The following is an 11230-nucleotide window of genomic DNA, read 5'->3' on the forward strand; positions in this document are numbered from 1 at the left end:
CAGTAGAACACATCAAGCTCTCTTAGAATTTTAATTTACTGTTATAACTTCGGCAATGTGATGGCCATGCAAACATCTTCATAAGACCATTACTTTGTAAACCAACTGTTTTTATTGGTATAATGTATCAGCTGTTTTCATATTTGTGAGGGAAATCCAGGAAACTTCATTTATGCTATCATGAGCCACGACAATTCTTCTGAATAATTTCAATATTTATTTTCATTGGTTTACAGCTACCTACTTATAGCAGGCAAGGCGCGATCTCCAAGTGATGCAGACAGACTATATGTGCATCGTGTTTCACTACCACAAAATAGATGCAAGTGAAAAACTCGTGACGTCATGAACACAGCTAAATGAGAGAGGTTCCTAGTTACATGTTTATTGTTGTTTGATACAGATAAAATAATAGAAGTTGATGATGAAAAAGAAAGGTCTGAGCCAAATTTTGAATATGATGATAATTAAAACAAAGTTGATAACTATACAAATTATGATTGCATATTAAACCAATTAAAATGAACACCATCAAAATCTAGTAGTCTCCAGTTACATTTAACAAGTTCATTAAATAGTGCTATAAAAATTAAGCCACTTGTTTCAGATACTAAATACAAACTTGGCAGACTAAATTTCTAAAATCATTTGGCATTTTTAGACTAATTATTGCCAAATCATAAACTCAATGATACATTTAGTCTTTTATTTTTTGTTTTTTCCCCAGTGGAATTTTAAAGGCATTAATGAGATGTTCTGTGTTCACTCTTGTGTTTGGAAAACTTCTCCGTAAACCAGTTCTCAGAGTTCCTGGCCACAGTATTGAAATTTATTCAAGTATCAGAAACTGTTTAAAGGTAATTCTTGAGATACTACTACATAGAAGGCTTCAGCATGACTGGGAATTCATGTGAAACCCCGGAGAGGCTCAGAACAACAGTTTCTGGGATAGAGCAGTAGCTGCTACCATGGAATACCAAGAAAGTGGTATTTATTTATGTATGTATTTATTTTAGTACAATATATTTCTGTAATTAGAAACATTAAGAAAATGTACTCCATCAATCATTTCTTCATCAGTGAAGTGCTTAAAATAATAAAGTAGTAGCAACTTTTTTATAACTGTAGTACCAGTTTTGTTTTTTAATGGTAGGTAAAGAGAAAAGCAAATTTAGCTTTGTTATGAGATGAATTATTCTCAAAGTTGCACCTATAGACTCAATATACAATAATAAAAAAGGTGAAGCTGGCTAATTTGTTTGTACAGTCATGAAAACAAAACTGACAGAAAGCAGCAAACCCTCCCCCAGAAACTAGATGAAATGTTGGGCAGTGAGACTGCACAAAGCTCTGCTTGGAAGCAGAATCCCTGTTACCAAGTTCAGAATTGCACTGCAGTCCTTAATATATAGATATATGCCAAGTTAAATTCATTGCAACTTGGGAAAGGGGTCAAAGAGCAAAGTACCTGGGATGAAAAGAAGGATCAAAGCAAAGAAACTTAGCATAAACCTGTTGCCCTAACAGATAAAGAAGGTATCAAAAAAGAATAAACCAAGTAATACTTTAACATGAGGGAGCTTGCCAGGACACTGTGATTGACAGAATCTATTTTACTAGATAAAAGACAGCTAGACGTGATGGAAAAAACTTTAAGTGATATCATAACAGTCTCTATTACAGGTATCATGGTCTCAATTATCTCCTGCATTTTATGGCAGGACCAGTGCTTTTCATTGAAGTAGATAAGGATGCTTTCTGACCTTGAGAAGAATGGTTAACTAAATGTCTTAATGTGGTTCATTTTATACACATTTCTGTCACTGTATACATGCACTGCAAGAATAAGTCTCTGGACAGTGTTGTCTTTCTGAATTACAAGGCTGTCATAAGACAAAAGCATAACCTGTGGACACGGACAAAACAAAGCCAACAGATGTGACCACTGCTTCTATGATGATTCTATGGTTGGAAGCCCAGCTGAAGGAAGCAGATGATTTGTTTCCAGAGCCGAGGAATGAGCAAATAGTTGCATCTTGAAAAACAAAGATAGGTAAGCAAACAAACAAAGAATTCCTTCAAGAATCTCTTTGCAGAACTAAGTGTGACTCGGAGGGCTGCGCTGGGCCCACAGTGAAATAACTTGGCAAGGAGACAAAGAATTCTTACTTATTCACTTCAGTAAATCCCATGAAAGGTTTTCGTAGCAAGTTTCTTCTATTTGGGTAAGACTTGTAAGCTAAATTACATCAAATTTTATTTTATTTATTTAATTTTTTTAAGCTAGAAGTAATTCTTCTCTCAGTTTTAAAGTTCTGAGTTTCCTCAATGTCGTGTATCCTCACAGATGTCTGGTCAGAGTAAAAGTATATCTCCCCAAAGCACCAAATATAGTCAGAGTTCAACCACAAATAACCAGTTACTGGCACAAGAGTAACATTATGCACACTAAGCCCATAGAAAATGTTGAATTATTAGAAGTTTACACAGAAGAAAACAAAGATTTCCATTTTCAATTAACTCCCTTGAGATGAACACGCAAAATAGAACTAATAGAAACAAAACGTGCAAATGAATTTCTTCTCTTGATTTCCCTCCACAGACAACATTTTAATGACAGTCACCTGCAGTTATGAACTTAAAGTAGGATTAATTTTACATAACTTCAGGTATCTATAGTCTTAAACTGGCTATGCAGATTCTGCTGACAAAACATCTCTAACACAAACACCTGCATTTTAGTTACAACCTCGGTTCCTCCAGTACCTAATGGGAGAAAAACAAATCTCCAGGAGATGCGTTCATCTCCTCCTAAGATAAATCCAAAGCAGAGGAAGTGATTTGGTCTATTTGAACTACTTCTCCTTCACTATAAAGATAGCTTAGACAGCTGATTTAGATTTTAATGCTAAAAAATTAATACATATTAGATGAATGCTCCTAAACTCCAAAGAATGAAAAGATTTTATAAAATCTCTGAAGATGCTTATTTTCTCATTTTAGAGTCTAAGAATTTTCACAGTGTGTCCTCTAGGAGTCTTAAGTCTTGCTGAGGTTAAATAAGATTATAAATGCCTTAAGTACCTACAGATCATTGAATCCAACTTTGTGCACCTATCCCAGCCTAACTTTGACAAGCCACTTGAAATTGACTCCTGTGATTCTGTGATTGTGGTTAAGAAAGTTGATCTGAATCTCACCATCTAGGCATTAAATGTTCTCATGTTTTTATCACTGCTTCCTTATAAGAAAGGAAGATGAGATTAAACTGCTGTTCCATAGATATCTCAGTTGTTTTTATATATGCTCTCTATGTTTATATCACAATTCAGTTCTTTTTAAACCAACAGTAAAACATTTACTACTTAGGAGATTGAATAATACACAAACACATGTAAAACTTGCCTTTTATAATCTGAAACAGGATCCTTTACCCATGCCTTAAAGAAAGCAGAGTAAGGGAAATTGCACTTGTATTAATAATAAAGATTTCACTGGAAAGAAATATTCACTTCATGTGTAAAGCTTCCACCTCTTAATGTAAATTGTGAATGAGAGGATGGCAGCACTTGCTTGTATTTGATATCTACGCTGCAGAAAAGAGCACTACTCCAAGCACAGTGTCATGAGTAGATGTGAATTTCTAGTGGGATTCTTCTGAAGAGGCAACCTTACAGATATGATACAACTTTAGCATTGTACAAACTGGGAAAAATAATTTCCTTGTACTAAAATTCATATATTAATGAATTGCAATAAATATTTTTACTGAGTACATCCCCCCTCAACTTGTAAAAGCTTTCAGCACGGGGCATGGCATTGGAAATGATTATACAAAAGGTGATTACTTTACAGGCTTATCAGACTTCTGGTATAAGGTTGTTGCTGCAACCTCCGGTTAGGGTCACCGGTCCTCCAAAGATAGGATGGAAAAAAAAAAAAAGAAAAGAAAAAAACAGAAAAAGAAACTGCTTACATAAAAGACCTTTCTCTCTCTTCTCCCTCTTTGTTTTAGGACAGGAAGTATCTTTTTTGTGTCCATTGCAGGCATGAAGAATGATTTCTAGACTCCTCTGGAAATAGGCAGTTAAAAGACGGACTCAAACTCAACTACTATATATGAGACTTTTCTCATTTTCATTGAATTAATTATAAGTTCTCCTTTATATTACAGACAAAATGAACAGACCACTGCCTACAGCCCGATAATGGTGCCTACTGAAAAGGTGTCTCAGTGCTAAAACAAGCCTCAAAACACATACTCATTTCTATGTAGAAAAAAGTTGTTAATGGGACACTAACTTAAACATACACACAAAAGTCCTACTGATTTACAGAGAGAGCTACAAAAAGGAAAGGAAATTAATTAAAATCTAAATGTTCCCTCATGTTTTTAAATTACAGTTTCAAAAATCCTGATACTTTCATCTGCATTCTGTTAAGTCCAGTTGTTATTTTTCACTTTCTCTTGGAAAAAGGTGGAATAAGTACTGTAAAAAAAGAATGCATCTCTCACTTACTTATACATTAAAGAATAGCTCATAGTCGCTTTAGGTTATATGTAATAGTCCTGGGTTATTAAATGTATTGCACCACTCTGCCATTTTTTCTTTATTAATTATTTCCTTTTGAATAGCAATCTGTGAGCCCAGATGTCTGAAAGTGAGAAATCCTAGCTGTGGCATGTGGATCCTCCACAGACTCCAAAAGTAAGTCTGCTATTGGCATTTAAGCTGAAACACGCTCTGTTTGAGTATTTATACTGCCTTTGGCTTCCTGCATTATTGTGAATTTATTAATAAGTCAGTGTGCTTACATTTTGACTTGAGAAAATTGCGTGCATTTTGGAAGAAGTCCTATCCTCATTGAAGTCAGAGGGAGTTTTGCCATTTACTACAAAAGTACCAGGATTTCATCCTTTTGAGGTTTTTTGTTTAAGTTTTTTGGTTTTATTTTTCTTCACAGAGACACATAGCAGCTCTTTGAAAATCTTTCAGTTCCTCAAGCCTTCAATATAGAGTCACAGAATCACAGTGGCTGGAAAGGATCTCCGGAGATCCTCTAATCCAATGCCCTGCTAAAGCAAGTTCCCTACGGTAGGTTGCACAGGAAAGCATCTGGGCGGGCTCTGAGTATCTCCTGAGAAGGAGACTCCACAACATCTTTGGGCAGAAAATTGCTAAGGGAAAAGGTTAAGCTAAAGTATGAAAAAGAAAAAGATTTGATCTAGCTTTATATTGTCAGCACAGACATAGATCTCTAAATTGGACTGGTGCATAGAACCACAGAACTGAAACTCTCAAATGACGCACAGAATAGGCAGACACAGGTAAAGGTTAGTAAAATATAAAAGTTTTGTTCCAGAGTTACATTCAGGATCTACTGGTTTTATAGCTCTACAACATCACTCTTTCTAAAAGCAGTCTTGTACCATGCTGCCATGGACCTTCCCAGTAGCGTGTTTGCACTTATGCTCCTTCCAACAGTATGTGGAAGTTCCAAGTATTCATAGATAAAGATGTACTATTAAAGAAAAACACTGAACTTGGATCTTTGAGACCAAAATTCATCACATATTTTGTGAGTTCTTAAGTCTTTAAAAAAGACAAGAATTTTAGTAGTAAACTTTTCACAGATCTGAGAACAATTCCTCATGAACAAATTCTAACAAGAAACAAAATGTTCAGAGAATTGAGCTCTTTTTCTTTAATTTTAATCTATTATTTTCAAAAGAAAAATAAAAAAGAGACTAAAAAGTGCAGGGAAGACCTCTGTGTACATTTCAGTGCCCTGGTTATTCTGCCAAAGAAATCTAGGGCAAATTTATTTTAGTTAAACATTTATTTGGTGGCCACTGTTTCTACAATGATTGTTTTGCTGTCCTCACCATTAACCATTTCTTTCTCTGAATGCAAGTAAATGTCATAATATTCATCTTCAAAGTGTAAGGATTACTGTTTGTTAAATTACATGAATTGCTAAATATCACAGTTCAAAACGTTGGGTTTTGCAGCTCAGTATAATTTAAACCATGAACTATTCCCACTGCTCTGTAGTGAATTATGAAACATATCAATCCCCATTAATTCGAAGAAAAGATGTAATATGCAAGGTAAGCAGCTATAGTTTTTTTTCTCATGGTTGAACGCTTATTCACTTGGAACAGAAAGATGGTTTAGTCACACAGCCAAGTTACTGAGGTAGTTCTCCATGTGCTCACTCTTAGCTTGCAACAAATGAAATCTAACATCAGGTTAAGTTCCCATTTCCTTAGAGTACAACTTACATATGCTCACAAATTCATCAGCTTAGCTGACAAGAAATAACTTCTTTAATTATTTCACAATACACTGAACCAGAGTAAACTGAGCTTCTATCTGAATTGGAAGTTGAGATCAGATACTTTTAATTTTAATAAAATTTTGGTTTTCCAACTGGTTAAAGACTTCCAAAATGTAAAGAACATTTGGTCTTTACGATCTATCTTCACATCTACTGCTGCTCAAAGCTGCATATTTTATCCTTTTCAGACAACAAGTATAGTTCAAAGATCTGTGTGTTTGAGATTATTTAAACTCCATTTTCACAAGCTACAGGGTACTTTGATTACAGAAGTACATCTGGCTCACGCATTTCACGCGTAAGTTTCAACTAAATTTCTTTTCTTTTTTCTCTTGACATTATGTTTAACCTGGTCCCACAAACTGAATATAAGCTGGGATTAAAGAGTTTAAGGTGTATCTTTGCTTTCAGTCCATTTGAAATGAATCCAGCTTGTGCACATCAAGACAGCTTCACAATGTGAATCAAAGCAGAGTGAGGGGAGTTCCACATTAGGGACACATGGTGGACTGAAACTGAAAAATTAATGGGGTTGCATCTTCAGATCACCTGAAGGGATTCAGTGCTTTGGATGAACTTTCTGCACTGATCACCAACAATTGGAGACACAGTAGCTAGGTAAGGCACTTTGTTGGGCATTACGAGTACCTACCTGCCCTATTCTCATTGACTGTCTCTCATAATAGAGACATCTAGAATGACAGCTTAAAGGCGTGCCTTGTAGCTCTTCTTATCTCTTAGTAATAGCTTGAAGGTGTGTCCTGGATCATTTCTTAACCCTGAAACACTGTTAGCTGTCACCAGGACAGTTCAGCTGTTTCTCTGCTTCCTTGACTCTGTTCGGAGATTTGATTACTGCTTTTTTTTTTTTTTTTTTTTTTTTTCTTCATTTCTTTGATTTTATTTTGTGCATTTTGGAAAGCACAAGCTATATAGCATCTCTTTTGTTAAAGAACATGTAAGATTAAGGATCATTTAAAGCAGAGTTTAATTCAAGAAATCAGTATGCTATCACTCTTGCTACAATCTCCCTAGAAACCAAAAAGATAAAGTCAATGCCTGCTAGTTACCTTTGTAAGAAGCCTTTGCTCAGGACTTTTTTGCATGTATAAGCATGAAACACAGGGCTATGTCCACAGGTAAAATATCTGATTAAATGCAAAAATAGTAGGTTCTTCATATTGACTGTCTGAATTATCTAGTAAGAGAGGTTCTCATTGCATTTTTGTTTGTCAGCTAAGGGTTAGTCACCTGAAAGCTGAGCAAAGTCAGTTAGAACATGCCTGGACAGAGCAGTCTGGAAACCCTGACTACCATTTCCTGGACAATTGGTTTAACTCTCCAGACTACTATACAAAAGTCTGATGCTTACTCCAGCTGTACTTTTGGATGAAACTGCCTGTGACTGCTGTACTTTGTGATGAAATAAATGCTGTCCATGTGTGTTAGAGGTGCTGAGAGAGCACTGATTGAACTGACCTCCCAAAGGAGCTGACATAGACATGCCTTGTTTGTAAATCATAAACAGCCTTACAGCAGACGGTCACTGAGAAACCAAGGTGCTGATACTTCAAGGAACATACAACGTTTTCAGCACCAAAGTAAGTTTTCACTAAAACATTGAACACCCATGAAATCTCAGGTGCCAAAATAAGATTTATATGAAACACTCTGGTGAACTTAGTTACCTAAAATCCCAACTGGACTGCATTTTAAATGCCCAAAGGTCTTAGTTTTTACCATGCCCTTTGAGAGCAAATGGACAAAATTCATACTCAACACAATTCTGTGCATGGTGCTCCATGCTATTCCCCTATACATACACATGTCAAAAATAACTGGGTTGGTTGAATACTGGGAATTAATAATATATGAGTATTTCTGAAATTCACCCCTGGATTGCTTTGCTAAAGGAAATAATATTTTGATTTTTTTTTTTTTTTTTCTATTCTGAAATAGATTTAAACCAGTGAAAATAAAATAATAGAGCCAGCTTTCCAAAAGGATTTTATTATCTTGTGACGCAAAAATGCTCCTAATGTCTTCCACTTAAGTCACTCATTTATACAACTCCACTTTTGTCACTGGTACTAATGCATTAAATTGTTATCCTAGTTAAAATGCTTATAATGTCTGAGTAAAATTGAAGCAGTGCTATAAAGCTGATTAATTAACAGTACTGAAAGACGAAGACTGTTTTCCTCTATGGAGGTAATTTTGTTATTCATATCAATTAGAGTATACGCAAGCTGTAAAGCAGCAGTTCCTTCTGTGCTTAAGAGTGGTTTTACATGACTAACTTCAACTTATTTTTTTGTTTTTCTGCTACTAAGTCTATGAGCTCATTGCCACGCAGCAAACATATTTATTATACTGTCCAAAGGTTGTAGCCAACAGAGATATGTTATGAGCAAAGTTCAGATATCTGGGATCCTAGTTATAAAAGCTTGGCATTTTTTGTTGCTTCTTTATAATCCGAATGGGTTCAGAAAAAACAGCTTCTTTATAACTTCTCTGATAAGGACTGGGATAAACAGGAGGTACAGGCGGACACTGGTTTCAGGCTTGAGTTCATTCACTTACTGACACCAGTTTTAACCTACATGCACAATACTGATAAACAGTGGTAGAGTCAGCACTGTTGATAAGGCTACTGCTCCCTGTACAAACACTGCACAGGTTTTGCAGTTTGTAAAATTCATAAGAGTGCTTGTCAAAAGTTGGTTTTGGCTAAGAACCAACTACAGTACTGGCATCTACAGAATCCATCCTACACGAGCTACTTAAGTAGACTGGAAATACAAGGAGATAGTTTTGCAGTCTCTTCAATGGAGCTGAATCTGAAGCATCTTATCATTTTTCTATAATTAACTAGAGATCATAAAATAAATACTTCTGTCACTTTTTTCACCACTGATGATTAGACTATGAAGATAAAAACAAACAAACAAGCAGAGAAGGAACAATAAATTTAGTCAAGAGAGTGAGACAGCAAATGAGCAAGTATATACTCATAGGCAGCTCTTTTAATATACACACTCTTGACTAAGACTGTAAAGAAAAACAACTGACTTTTGTTTCACTCCCAGATAATGGTCTCAGAGTTACCTGCTAACAGTAGAAATGTATATGTATCTCATGATTATTATGTCCATTTTCCTGTTTTCAGAGATGTCACTGTGATACCAACTTATCAACCCCAGGACCATAATATACTATAGGTAATTGGTAATGAAATCCTTCTGCTTTTAAAGAAAAGGTTCTCTTTCATGGCTTACAGAATCACTGAATCACAGAATTGTAGGGGCTGGAAGGGACCTCCAGAGATCATCTTGTCTACCCCCAACTTCCAAAGCAAACATGGGCTGCTGTGTAAGATTACGATATGGCCTAACTTAACTTCAGTTATGCATCTGCCCCACTACCAGTACTCTATCATTATGCAGACAGCTTCAGTGCATGGTTCATTTCTTTTATCCCCAGGTGGGAAGAAAATACATAAATACGAGTAACAGAACCTTGGTTCCATACCACCAAGGGATCTCTGAAGTATTCTTGTACTTTGAGTTGCTCAAGAGATGTTTAGATGTCATACTAAGGGACACGGTTTAGTGGCAAAATATTGCTGGTAGGTTGGACTAGATGATCTTGAAGGTCTTTTCCAACCTCAGTGATTCTATGATTCTGTGATCAGGCAGTGGATTGCTACAGGAAACACTGCAAAGGAAATCATCTCATTTTATAGAAGCAAATCCAGCAACAAGCAGTTATTAATCATCTCCATCAGCAGTTAAGAATAAACAATGCCTGAAGCAATTGGGATTTTAGTAAAGATACACTGTAAATGTTACGCTGAATATTTTAATTAAAAAGAACTAACCTGAATGACTATGCTATTGGTAATACCACACTGCAATTTAAGGTGAGAAGGTATTTTCAAGACCAAACTTTGTCCTTTTATTCTCAAAAGGAAACATATTCCACATTATTCCAGAACACACAGCCATTACAGGCATTTGAAGTCAGCAAAACAGCTGAAGAGTGTTTCTGAAAGCTGCATCTTTCATATTTAGAGCACGCAAATATAAGATTTATTTTAATTTGATGTGAACTTAGGCCAAATATTTTGTAAATTTGTGCCATCGTCTACATTTATTTCATGTTTTTAGAAGTTTCTGTATTGTCTGTATGGTTAAGTTTTTAATTGATATTTTATTGTTTGTTTTTCACAGGTTCTCTGGACAAAAATGATTTTTTGACAGTTATAAATAGATAGAACCCCTTAACTTCTTCCATCTTGATTTCTGTCTGTAAGAAAACTCTAGCAGCCAAAATGTATGCAAGAAAGCCAGTGGCAGGAGGTTGAACACAGAATGGTTGATTCCCTTTATTGGTTAGATCACAGAATCATAGTGTGAACTAGGTTGGGTAGGGATCTCAGGTGGCCATCTGCTCCAAACACATCTCAGAGCAGAGCTGACTTTAAAGTTAGATCAGACTGCTTGGGGTCATGCCCAGCTGGCTTGAATAATCTCCAGGGACAGTGATCCTGCAACCTGCCTAGGAAATCTTTGATGGTGTAATTGCATGTGATGTTGTAACTGCAACAATGGACAAGAGACACTGATGTCATCTATATGGACTTCAACAAGGATTTTGATATGGTTCCTCACAGTATCTTTCTTTCCAAATTGGTAAGATTTGGATTTGATGGATGAGAAACTGGTTGCAAGTTTGTGCCCAGGGAGTAGTGGTCAATGTTTTAATGTCTAAATCAGGATCAATGACTAATGGTGTCCCTCAGGGGTCACTACTGGGACCAGTGCTCTTAATATCCTCATCAATAGCACTGACACTGTGATCAAGTAAAGTTTGCAGATAACACCAA

General features: G+C 35.9%; 1 long non-coding RNA gene across 1 annotated transcript; it reads left to right on the forward strand.

Annotated features, from left to right (window-relative positions):
• The first annotated feature begins 6739 nt into the window (after positions 1-6739).
• On the forward strand, positions 6740-11230 carry LOC146761593 (uncharacterized). Its single transcript, XR_014944302.1, has 3 exons — positions 6740-6960; positions 9512-9563; positions 10575-11230. It is a non-coding gene; the product is annotated as an uncharacterized LOC146761593 (long non-coding RNA).

The sequence above is a fragment of the Coturnix japonica genome, chromosome 3, assembly GCF_054131305.1.
Source record: "Coturnix japonica strain WE chromosome 3, WE-NBRP24, whole genome shotgun sequence".
NCBI classification, from domain to species: Eukaryota; Metazoa; Chordata; class Aves; order Galliformes; family Phasianidae; genus Coturnix; species Coturnix japonica.